This window comes from Oncorhynchus tshawytscha, linkage group LG06, assembly GCF_018296145.1.
Source record: "Oncorhynchus tshawytscha isolate Ot180627B linkage group LG06, Otsh_v2.0, whole genome shotgun sequence".
Lineage (NCBI taxonomy): Eukaryota > Metazoa > Chordata > Actinopteri > Salmoniformes > Salmonidae > Oncorhynchus > Oncorhynchus tshawytscha.
In genome coordinates this window covers 8,015,385-8,027,809 of record NC_056434.1, presented here as the reverse complement: position 1 = coordinate 8,027,809, position 12,425 = coordinate 8,015,385, and the positions used below count along the sequence as shown (strand labels likewise).

At 49.4% G+C, this 12,425-nt stretch overlaps 1 long non-coding RNA gene across 2 annotated transcripts in view; it reads left to right on the top strand.

Moving 5' to 3' along the window:
* The window catches only part of LOC112251966, a 28,143-nt gene extending 18,310 nt beyond the window's left edge, over positions 1-9,833 (top strand). The window contains exons 5-6 of one of the 2 annotated variants that reach the window (XR_006083560.1): positions 4,739-5,167; positions 9,133-9,833. This is a non-coding gene — a long non-coding RNA (uncharacterized LOC112251966). The remainder of the gene's footprint in view (positions 1-4,738; positions 5,168-9,132) is intronic. The other variant, XR_006083561.1, reaches the window with a different exon arrangement.
* The last annotated feature ends 2,592 nt before the right edge of the window (positions 9,834-12,425 follow it).

Genomic DNA, 12,425 nt, shown 5'->3' with positions numbered 1-12,425 from the left:
TCAACCTCTCTCTCTCGCGCTCAACCTCTCTCTCTCTCTCTCTCTCGCTCAACCTCTCTCTCTCTCTCGCGCTCAACCTCTCTCTCTCTCTCGCGCTCAACCTCTCTCTCTCTCGCGCTCAACCTCTCTCTCTCTCGCTCAACCTCTCTCTCTCTCTCTCTCGCGCTCAACCTCTCTCTCTCTCTCTCGCGCTCAACCTCTCTCTCTCTCTCGCGCTCAACCTCTCTCTCTCTCTCTCTCGCGCGCTCAACCTCTCTCTCTCTCTCTCGCGCTCAACCTCTCTCTCTCTCTCTCTACGCTCAACCTCTCTCTCTCTCTCTCTCGCGCGCTCAACCTCTCTCTCTCTCTCTCTCTCGCGCTCTCAACCTCTCTCTCTCTCTCTCTCGCGCGCTCAACCTCTCTCTCTCTCTCTCGCGCGCTCAACCTCTCTCTCTCTCTCTCGCGCGCTCAACCTCTCTCTCCTCTCTCTCTCGCGCTCAACCTCTCTCTCTCTCTCTCGCTCAACCTCTCTCTCTCTCTCGCTCAACCTCTCTCTCTCGCGCTCAACCTCTCTCTCTCGCGCTCAACCTCTCTCTCTCTCTCTCTCGCTCAACCTCTCTCTCTCTCGCGCTCAACCTCTCTCTCTCGCTCAACCTCTCTCTCTCTCTCTCGCGCTCAAACTCTCTCTCTCTCTCTCGCGCGCTCAACCTCTCTCTCTCTCTCAACCTCTCTCTCGCGCGCTCAACCTCTCTCTCGCGCGCTCAACCTCTCTCTCGCGCGCGCTCAACCTCTCTCTCTCTCTCTCTCGCGCTCAACCTCTCTCTGTCTCGCGCGCTCAACCTCTCTCTCTCTCGCGCGCTCAACCTCTCTCTTTCTCTCTCTCGCGCTCAACCTCTCTCTCTCTCTCTCTCTCTCGCGCTCAACCTCTCTCTCTCTCTCTCTCGCGCTCAACCTCTCTCTCTCTCTCTCTCTCGCGCTCAACCTCTCTCTCTCTCTCTCGCGCGCTCAACCTCTCTCTCTCGCGCTCAACCTCTCTCTCTCTCGCGCGCTCAACCTCTCTCTCTCTCTCTCGCGCAACTCAACCTCTCTCTCTCTCTCTCTCTCGCGCTCAACCTCTCTCTCTCTCTCTCGCGCTCAACCTCTCTCTCTCTCGCGCGCTCAACCTCTCTCTCTCTCTCTCTCTCTCTCTCTCGCTCAACCTCTCTCTCTCTCTCTCAACCTCTCTCTCTCTCTCAACCTCTCTCTCTCTCGCTCAACCTCTCTCTCTCTCTCGCGCGCTCAACCTCTCTCTCGCGCGCTCAACCTCTCTCTCTCTCTCGCGCTCAACCTCTCTCTCTCGCGCTCAACCTCTCTCTCTCTCGCGCTCAACCTCTCTCTCGCGCTCAACCTCTCTCTCTCTCTCGCTCAACCTCTCTCTCTCTCTCTCGCGCTCAACCTCTCTCTCTCTCTCTCGCGCTCAACCTCTCTCTCTCTCGCGCTCAACCTCTCTCTCTCTCGCGCTCAACCTCTCTCTCTCTCGCTCAACCTCTCTCTCTCTCTCTCTCGCGCTCAACCTCTCTCTCTCTCTCTCTCGCGCTCAACCTCTCTCTCTCTCGCTCAACCTCTCTCTCTCTCGCGCTCAACCTCTCTCTCGCGCGCTCAACCTCTCTCTCTCTCTCGCGCGCTCAACCTCTCTCTCTCTCTCGCGCTCAACCTCTCTCTCGCGCTCAACCTCTCTCTCGCGCTCAACCTCTCTCGCGCTCAACCTCTCTCGCGCGCTCAACCTCTCTCTCTCGCTCAACCTCTCTCTCTCTCTCGCTCAACCTCTCTCTCTCTCTCTCGCTCAACCTCTCTCTCTCTCTCGCGCTCAACCTCTCTCTCTCTCTCTCTCGCTCAAACTCTCTCTCTCTCGCGCTCAAACTCTCTCTCTCTCTCACTCGCTCAACCTCTCTCTCTCTCTCTCTCGCGCGCTCAACCTCTCTCTCTCTCGCGCGCTCAACCTCTCTCGCGCGCGCTCAACCTCTCTCTCTCTCTCGCGCTCAACCTCTCTCTCTCGCGCTCAACCTCTCTCTCACGCTCAACCTCTCTCTCACGCGCTCAACCTCTCTCTCGCGCGCTCAACCTCTCTCTCTCAACCTCTCTCTCGCTCGCTCAACCTCTCTCTCGCTCTCGCTCAACCTCTCTCTCGCGCGCTCAACCTCTCTCTCGCGCGCTCAACCTCTCTCTCTCGCGCGCTCAACCTCTCTCTCGCGCGCTCAACCTCTCTCGCGCTCAGCCTCAACCTCTCTCGCGCGCTCAACCTCTCTCCCTCTCTCTCCCTCTCTCTCTCTCAACCTCTCTCTCTCTCGCGCGCTCAACCTCTCTCTCTCTCTCGCGCGCGCTCAACCTCTCAGCCTCTCTCTCTCTGTCGCGCGCTCAACCTCTCTCCCTCTCTCTCGCGCGCTCAACCTCTCTCTCTCGCGCGCTCAACCTCTCTCTCTCTCTCGCGCGCTCAACCTCTCTCTCCTCTCTCTCGCGCGCTCAACCTCTCTCTCTCGCGCGCTCAACCTCTCTCTCTCTCTCTCGCGCTCAGCCTCTCTCTCTCTCTCTCGCCCGCTCATCCTCTCTCTCTCTCTCTCGCGCGCTCAACCTCTCTCTCTCTCGCGCGCTCAACCTCTCTCTCTCTCTCGCGCTCAACCTCTCTCTCTCTCTCGCGCGCTCAACCTCTCTCTCTCTCTCGCGCGCTCAACCTCTCTCTCTCGCGCTCAACCTCTCTCTCTCAACCTCTCTCTCGCGCGCTCAACCTCTCTCTCTCTCTCGCGCGCTCAACCTCTCTCTCTCTCTCTCCTCGCTCAACCTCTCTCTCTCTCGCGCGCTCAACCTCTCTCTCTCTCTCTCTCTCGCGCGCTCAACCTCTCTCTCTCTCTCTCTCTCGCGCTCAACCTCTCTCTCTCTCTCTCTGCGCTCATCCTCTCTCTCTCTCTCTCTCTCTCTCTTGCGCTCATCCTCTCTCTCTCTCTCTCTCGCTCAGCCTCTCTCTCTCTCGCGCTCAACCTCTCTCTCTCTCTCTCGCGCTCAACCTCTCTCTCTCTCTCGCGCTCAACCTCTCTCTCTCTCTCTCTCTCTTGCGCTCAACCTCTCTCTCTCTCGCACGCTCAACCTCTCTCTCTCTCGCGCTCAACCTCTCTCTCTCTCTCTCGCGCTCAACCTCTCTCTCTCTCAACCTCTCTCTCTCTCTCTCTCGCTCAACCTCTCTCTCTCTCTCTTGCTCAACCTCTCTCTCTCTCTCGCGCTCAACCTCTCTCTCTCTCTCGCGCTCAACCTCTCTCTCTCTCGTGCGCTCAACCTCTCTCTCTCTCTCTCGCGCGCTCAACCTCTCTCTCTCTCGCGCTCAACCTCTCTCTCTCTCGCGCTCAACCTCTCTCTCTCTCGCGCTCAACCTCTCTCTCTCTCGCGCTCAACCTCTCTCTCTCTCGCTCTCTCTCGCTCAACCTCTCTCTCTCGCTCAACCTCTCTCTCTCTCTCTCTCTCTCTCGCGCTCAACCTCTCTCTCTCTCTCTCTCTCGCTCAACCTCTCTCTCTCTCTCTCGTGCTCAACCTCTCTCTCTCTCGCTCAACCTCTCTCTCTCTCTCTCTCTCTCTCGCTCAACCTCTCTCTCTCTCTCGCGCTCAACCTCTCTCTCTCTCTCGCGCTCACTCACCCACCATATACTACTGCCTTTCATAATGATTGAAAATGACTGGGCTGTTTTAGTGGGAATAGCAAAAAATAACAACAAAAAAAACGTGTGTAAATCTCAGATTATTAGGTACACCACCCCGTTCACCAAAAAGGATCTGTCCAACAGACAGTGAGTTACGTGGCTTTCTATATAAAGCAGGCAGACAGGCATCAAGACATTCAGTTACTGCTCTATTGAACGTTAGAATGGGCACAGCGAGTGACCTAAGTGACTGAGTGTGGGTATGATCGCCGTCGTACCAGATCCAGTATCTCAGAAACGGACGCCCTCCTGGGCTTTTCATGCATGACTGTCCTGGGAGAATGGTGTGGAAAAGCTCGTTGATGAGAGGTCGAAGAAGAATGGCAAGAATCGTACAAGCTAACAGGAGGGCCATAAACAGACGGTACAACAGTGGTGTGCAGAGCAGCACCTCGGGAAACTGGTGGAACCTCGTCACGGATGGTTCTATTGCAGCAGACGACCACAACGGGTTCCGATCAGATAAAAACATAAAGAAGAAGAAGCGGCGTCCAGTGGGCACGCCGTCACCAACAGTGGACCATTGAGTGGAAGAAAAAAACGCCTGCAACATGACAGCGAGTTCAGTTGACTTGAGCGCAGCCTGGTCAGTCCCCAGACCTCAACCTCATAGAGAGAGAGAGAGAGAGTTTGGGATGAGATGAAACGGGTTGTTCACAGTCCAATCTGCAGCAACTGCGTGATGCCATCGAGTCAGAATGGACCGTTTCCCACACCTTGTAGAATGTCCCGAAGTACTCGATGGGTGTACCTAATAAACTGTCCGGTGAGTGTAGTAGTTGTGTATAGATGCCTGGGTGCTCTACCACATTTGTTTGTGGGGGGGTCAAATGTTGTGGTTTCATTCTGATACCACCCTCCAAATTGCTCGTAGAGGCTAGAACGGGCCAGAAAAGCTTTCAAGATAGTGCAGAGGCCTACTGACTCTATGAACACTAGGCTTAGTCAGTTCAAGGTTTTTTTTGTTAAAGGTTGTGTCTCTCTTTTCCCACTCTCTCTCTCTATTTTCCCACTCTCTCTCTCTATTTTCCCCCCAGCGGTCTGTGGTCCTGTCTCTGTTGGGTGGGGACCTGTAAAGGGGTGCATTCTCTCCAGGAGGGGTGCATTCTCTCCAGGAGGGGTGCATTCTCTCCAGGAGGGGTGCATTCTCTCCAGGAGGGGTGCATTCTCTCCAGGAGGGGTGCATTCTCTCCAGGAGGAGGGCCATTCTCTCCAGGAGGAGGGCCTAACTATCTCCAGGAGGAGGGCCTAACTATCTCCAGGAGGAGGGCCTAACTATCTCCAGGAGGAGGGCCTAACTATCTCCTGGAGGAGGGCCTAACTATCTCCTGGAGGAGGGCCTGACTATCTCCTGGAGGAGGGCCTGACTATCTCCTGGAGGAGGGCCTGACTATCTCCTGGAGGAGGGCCTGACTATCTCCAAGGAGAAGCTGAGCGATACTCAGCTGACCTACCCCAGGACTCCGGTACCTAGTCACCATTTATCTATAGGAGTTGTTTTGATATACTTTGAGAGGGATCATCAATGAAATGTAATGTAAAAAAATAAAAATAAACATTTTTAAAGCCACGAATGGCAATAATGACTTGCATAGGAGATAATCTGGAATATGATTACAATATTATTTCTTCAGAACACCTATTTTTCTCTTATCAACCATTCGTCTTCCAACAAGATACCATATGGCCTGTGTTTCTGGCAGGTTTTGCAGAGCCTCAAGTCAAAGATGCTCGACCTGTCCTGCCCTCTCCAGAGTTATATCCACTGCCACATGACAGTGAGCACTGAGCAACACAAACCCAACCAGCCCTGTCAGTCACGTGTTTAAAAGCTTCAGATTAGTAGCCCCTCCCACAGCCAGCTCGGTAAAGGGAAAGCTCTACTAAAAAGCTATCGTCTTGACGCTACGGTCTCACGTTGGGCCAGTCGTTCAGGTAAATGGATGCGTTGAATGAAATGCCGTCCGTCAGAACCTTTTTAACGTGCTTGTTTGCTGTTATCTGCTGTGCACAGACTATCGCCTTTGTCAGTGTTGATCATCGGCTGGGCTAAATTCCCCTCCCGACTCCCCATTGTCGTCAAACAAAAGGGGTCGGACGGACAAAAACCAGACACGTTGAATCTCTGTGGGCCTCTTTCCAGAGATTGTAGAGAGAGAGAGAGGGTGGTTTTCATTTTTGTTTTCATGACAATGACAGAAGTCTTGAAATTGTCATATGTTTTATAATGTCGTTGCAGTGAAACTATTTGATTGGAATCGAGTGTTTCTGCACCACTGTAGTGGATGGAGGAAGGGCTTTAATAGGTTTGTCAGAGCAAACCGCTTAATCATAATCTTTTTCCAGGGTTTTCCATATTGAATGGTTTAAAGTGCAAGGTTTCTCTGAATTGAAAAGGGTCTTAGGTGGCAGGGGACGTGACGTGGAGCATGGCAATGAGCGCGGTCGGCCCGTTGGCTATTTATTTATTCTTAAATAAAAAATTAGAGGCTTCATCTTCGCAGTGTAGATGTATTTTATTTTTTTAATTTCTTAATTTTGAAGCCAAATTCCTGCAATTATACAGAAAATGTTGCCGTTTTAAAGCTAGTTTCCTGCAGTTCTATGCATTTTGCCATGGCTAATGCTGTTATTTTGCTCAAACATAATACAAATAAATACAGCTAAATTCATTGTTTTGGGAATTTTCCATTTCTATTCTCCCAGACTGTATCGCTTAATTGTGTGATTTGTTAGTTCTCAAAACAATATAGGTCCATTTGATCTTTTCTATATCTGGTTTTAGTCGTTTTGTTTTTCCATCCCGATAATGTCTAAAAATAACTTGTGGACCGAGGCAGCCCGCCCAAAGGCACCGAGGCAGACCCCCCAAAAGGCACCGAGGCAGCCCCCCCAAAAGGCACCGAGGCAGCCCGCCCAAAGGCACCGAGGCAGCCCCCAAAAGGCACCGAGGCAGCCCCCAAAAGGCACCGAGGCAGCCCCCCAAAAGGCACCGAGGCAGCCCCCCAAAGGCACCGAGGCAGCCCCCAAAAGGCACCGAGGCAGCCCCCCAAAAGGCACCGAGGCAGCCCCCAAAAAGGCACCGAGGCAGCCCCCAAAAGGCACCGAGGCAGCCCCCAAAAGGCACCGAGGCAGCCCCCAAAGGCACCGAGGCAGCCCCCCCAAAGGCATAAAAAGCGTGTTTTATTTGTGTGTATTTGTATGGTGGCTTCATAAAATGAATTTAGTCCTAAATGGACAATAAAGTATATTGTATCCCCTTGGAAAGGCACCATTTTCCAATAACATCAACTGTAAGGTTGTGTGTGTGTGTGTGTGTGTGTGTACACAAGAGAGGGATGAAGGAGAGGAACGGTGAGGACCTTGATCCGTCACACCTGCACAGAGTGAAGAACACGGCAGCCAAACTGTTCCAGCTCAACAAGGCCATCGGGCAGCTCCACTCTGCTCTCTCTCTCTCGTCCTCCGAGGTACTCGCACAGTCTGGCCATCAGGCAGCCCCACTCTGCTCTCTCTCTCGTCCTCTGAGGTACTCGCACAGTCTGGCCATCAGGCAGCCCCACTCTGCTCTCTCTCTCGTCCTCTGAGGTACTCGCACAGTCTGGCCATCAGGCAGCCCCACTCTGCTCTCTCTCTCGTCCTCCGAGGTACTCGCACAGTCTGGCCATCAGGCAGCCCCACTCTGCTCTCTCTCTCGTCCTCCGAGGTACTCGCACAGTCTGGCCATCAGGCAGCCCCACTCTGCTCTCTCTCTCGTCCTCCGAGGTACTCGCACAGTCTGGCCATCAGGCAGCCCCACTCTGCTCTCTCTCTCTCTCGTCCTCTGAGGTACTCGCACAGTCTGGCCATCAGGCAGCCCCACTCTGCTTCTCTCTCTCTCTCGTCCTCCGAGGTACTCGCACAGTCTGGCCATCAGGCATTTCCACTCCTCTCTTTCTCACCGTCCGAGATAATCACAGTCTAGCAATCAGGCAGCTGCGCTCTCTCTCACTCGCCCTCCGACGTACTCAGTCTGGCCAGCAGGCAGTTCCACTTAGCTCTCGCTCTCTCTGATCAGAGTATGTGAACCTAGTGGTTGGAAATCTCACTCCAGTCTTTTCCAAACCTCTCCTCGCTCAAAGGAAGAAAAAAAACATCTTCTGCTCCAAATTTGCTCCATTCATTAAAATCACAATTTAACCAACATCCATCTATTGTTGTGACTACCTGAACCTACCATTTGTTTTTGAAGTATCGACACTGAACCATATGATTTGAATGAAAAGTATTTGAATAAACATGAAACAGTGAATGTAAGAAGAGCATATTATTTTATTTGTCATATTAAACAGCATATAAACACTCTAAATGGGTCAGGAGCCAGACAGAGAACCTAAGAAGGAACAAAAATGAATTATTTTGGCTATATTATTAGCCTATTTCAAGGCTATAGCCTACAAAGAAATGCATTTGCGAACACAACACACTAAGCTGGCAGGGACACTGGGCTTGGCAGCATTTTAAAAATGTTGTTCTATTAAATCATTATAGTCTACAAGGGGGGAGAATAACTATCAAAACACAAAGCACCTTGAAAGTGGAAATGCCAGGCTTATTGGGCCAAAATCATTATATATAGATAGTAGAATGAAAATCAACACAACTTTTTAAAAAATTAATAAGAGGTCAAATAGTTTTGTGCAGAAAAAGTATTTATTCAATGACACACTTAGCTAGCTACCCACCTCGTTCCTTTCCGTTAGCATGTCCACGTAGTATGTATACCATCATGCTTTCAGGATACGTGTATTTTCAGAATCCACAATGGCTCTTTAGTTGTGGACGCGTCACCGCGCTCCATCTCTTGCTCCGTGTGTTTTATCAGTTTGTTTATGAAGATATTTTGTGAACAGTAACTAAAGCAAGGGGCTATTGGCAGCACACAAGTGGACTACAAATGCATGCTGGGCCGGGAATGCCCTGAGCTGGTGACGTGAGCGCTACTGGAGTGAAATTGAAGCGGGTGAGAAGACCGACACTCCAGCCTTTTGGGGAAGCTCGCTCCTCACTTCAGTCAAATAGATACTGATCCCGTCAGGCAGCTCCACTCTGCTCTCTCCCTCCCAAGTACCTTGTTTGGACTAGGAGAGAAAAGGCTACAGTTTCCTCAGTATTACCCCCAAAACATAAAGGCCAATGTCCTAAGATGTAACTGACCTAAATACCTTATTTTCCTTGTATTTATTTCATTGTGACTTCAACTTATGTGCTGGAAAGGTTTGAGCAATTATATATTCTTATCAACCAGTAATCATCAAGGGAAGGAGACAAGAGAAAGATGATTTTTTTTGGACTGTAGGGACCCGGACAGATGAAATGACCAGTAAGTTGGATGCGTGTGTGTGTCTATAAATGTAATATATTATATAAAGAATGTTGTTTCCGTGCCCAGGTAAAGTGACACCAGCCTCATCGCCTGCCGAGAAACTGTCTTCTCGTCCAAGACCATCGACGAGGTCATCAACAGCCTCCCCAGTGGCGCCAACAACTTCAGCCTCCGTCTGCCCTGCGTGCAGACCGTCATGGCGGCCCGGGATGAGCTCCACGCTGCCCTGCAGTCCCCGAGTAACGTCTTCAACCCCCAGGGACATAAGGAGGAGAAGACAGGGTATTTTGGTTCAGAGAAAAGCTTAGTAGAAATGAGTCTGGTGGAGGAGGGGCCCATGGTGGCTTCAGCCATGGGAATGAACAGAGGAGCCCCTAAGATAGTTTATTCTCTCTCTTCAGGGGTGTCTTCGTCTAACGATGATGATGTTTGATGCACAGGCGCGATGAGCTGATCCGGGTCGTGTTTCTGTAGGCATGTAACTGCAGAAAAAAACTGGTAAATGGGGAGGTAGTGAGATCTGAACTTGTCCAATAAGGAACACTTGTTTTTTTGGTTTCTGTTGCAAAACATTTTTGCTAAGGTGTGCCCTAATGAACATGACCCAGATGATCAATGTAAAAAAAGATACTGGTTCAATGCCATTGATAGAAAGAACCTACAGTGAGAATGTTTACGTCAACAGTCTATCCTATTGCACTAAAACCCAAGGTTCCCTGTTGAATGCTTTATTTTGGCCATTAAAGATTTAATTAGATTGTAAAGTACTTGGTAATTAAATTGTACAGCAGTGGATTTGTTTGCCATTTCGGTTAGATCTCCTCATTCTTGGTTCCTTTTATGTGTAAACGTCTGTTTTTCATATTGTTGCATTAAAACATATGTAGGTGAAGGCACAACTTACTGTAGCTCACTCAGTGGTTAGAGGTGTTATGGTCAGGCTATCCTTGGGAGGCTATCAGTGCGTCAACTATATTCACTTAAAACCTTGCACAAAGTCATTTTTGGCTTCTCATTCATGACACTTTTTGTCTCTTGGTAAAGATTTCGATACCTCACAATCATGTCACATTACGAGTGAGGACAATACATTTATATTTCTCTACTTGTGTTTATCTTTTTCTCCTGGACTCCATAAATGTGTATTTTAGTATCCTGAAATGTGCAATAGCTACAGTAGTAAGTAAAGATCATTATGTCTCTCTGTCGAGCAGAAATAGAAAGAGTAGAAACCCCTGTACATTACTCCTCTCCTGCTCCCAGGTTCTACATCACTTCATAAATGCCGATTTCACTTGAGGTTCCCTCAAGTCTATGAAATGTACATTGAACGAAGACTATTTCAGGGTTACAAACAACACCATGAACCTGTTTATGTTTAGAAAAATGTGGCGCAGGAGGACTAATTTATAAATATTTAAATCATCTTCGAAGGCTGAAGAAAACGCACAAACTTTGGACACCATCCATTTACTCAACCTTGGGTAGGTGGAAACTTTAACGTTTAAGATAAATTACTCAAAAAGTAAAGTCAGAATTCCATATCTGGACATGTAGCTTATGCCTTTGCAACTTAAATGTATATTTAATTAGATTGCCTTAGCCTTATAGACATTCGATATCAAATGTTCCCAGCAGTCCGTGTAGCTCTGCTATCACCATTGAGACCGTGTCTGTGCCCTTGATCTAGGTCGGGCAAAACTATACATGGCGGTGTTCGCTTTAGACATCTCACTGGAATAAAAACCTCCTTTTGTTATTATTGAAAGAGATTGTGATATCGCACAACTCAAAATATGGCTACTTAATGTTAGATCCCTCACGTCCAAGACGGTTGTAAGTCAATGAACTAATCACTGATCATAATCTTGATGTGATTGACCTGACTGAAACATGGCTCCTCCTGGTTACACCAGTGACTATATTCCCCTGCACATCCAGCAAAGGTGGAGGTGTTGCTAACATTTACAGCAAATTTAAAGAAAAGAAAATAACTTTTTGTCCTTTTGAGCTTCTAGTCATGAATTCTATGCAGCTTTTTCAATCACTTTTTATAGCTACTGTTTACAGGCCTCCTTGGCCTTATACAGCATTTCTCATTGAGTTCCCTGAATTCCTATCGGACCTTGTAGTCATGGCAGACCATATTCACCATTTTGGTGACTTCAATATTCACATGGAAATTCCACAGACCCACTCCAAAAGGCTTTCGGAGCCAACAGGTTTTTTTCCAACGTCTGCTGACCTTCTCATTTTCACAGTCATTACCCTGGATCTAGTTTGTCCCGTGGAATAAATATTGTGGATTTAAATGTTTTTCATGCTCGCTTCGAGTCAAGCAACACTGAAGCTTGCACGTGAGCAAGACCTTTTCAACAGGTCAACATTCACAAAGCAACGGGCCAGACGGATTAGCGGGACATGTACGACCAACTGGCAAGTGTCTTCACTGACATTTTCAACTTCTGCCTGACCGAGTCTGTAATACCTACATGTTTCAAGCAGACCACAATAGTCCTTGTGCCCAAGGAAGCGAAGGTAACCTGCCTAAATGACTACCGCTCCGTAGCACTCACGCCTGTAGCCATGAGGTGCTTTGAAAGGCTGGTCATGGCTCACATCAACACCATTATCCCAGAAACCCTAGACCCACTCCAATTCGCATACTGCCCCAGCAGATCCACAAATGACGCAATCTCAATCGCACTCCACACTGCCCTTTCCCACCTGGACAAAAGGAACACCCATGTGAGAATGCTGTTCATTGACTACAGCTCAGCGTTCAACACTATAGTGCCCACGAAGCACATAACTAAGCTAAGGACCCTGGGACTAAACACCTCCCTCTGCAACTGGATCCTGGCCACCTGGTTGTGCTGCTGCTCCAGTTTCAACTGTTCTGCCTGCGGCTATGGAACCCTGATCTGTTCACCGGACATGCTACCATGTCCCGGACCTGCTGTTTTCAACTCTCTCTACCGCGCCTGTTGTCTCGACCTCTGAATGCTTGGCTAAGAAAAGCCAACTACCATTTACTCTTGAGGTGCTGACCTGTTGCACCCTCTACAACCACTGTGATTATTAATATTTGACCCTGCTGGTCATCTATGAACATTTGAACATCTTGGCCATGTTCTGTTATAATCTCCACCCGGCACAGCCAGAAGAGGACTGGTCACCCCACATAGCCTGGTTCCTCTCTAGGTTTCTTCCTAGGTTCTGGCCTTTCTAGGGAGTTTTTCCTAGCCACCGTGCTTCTACATCTGCATTGCTTGCTGTTTGGGGTTTTAGGCTGGGTTTCTGTACAACACTTTGAGATATCAGCTGATATAAAAAGGGCTTCATAAATACATTTGATG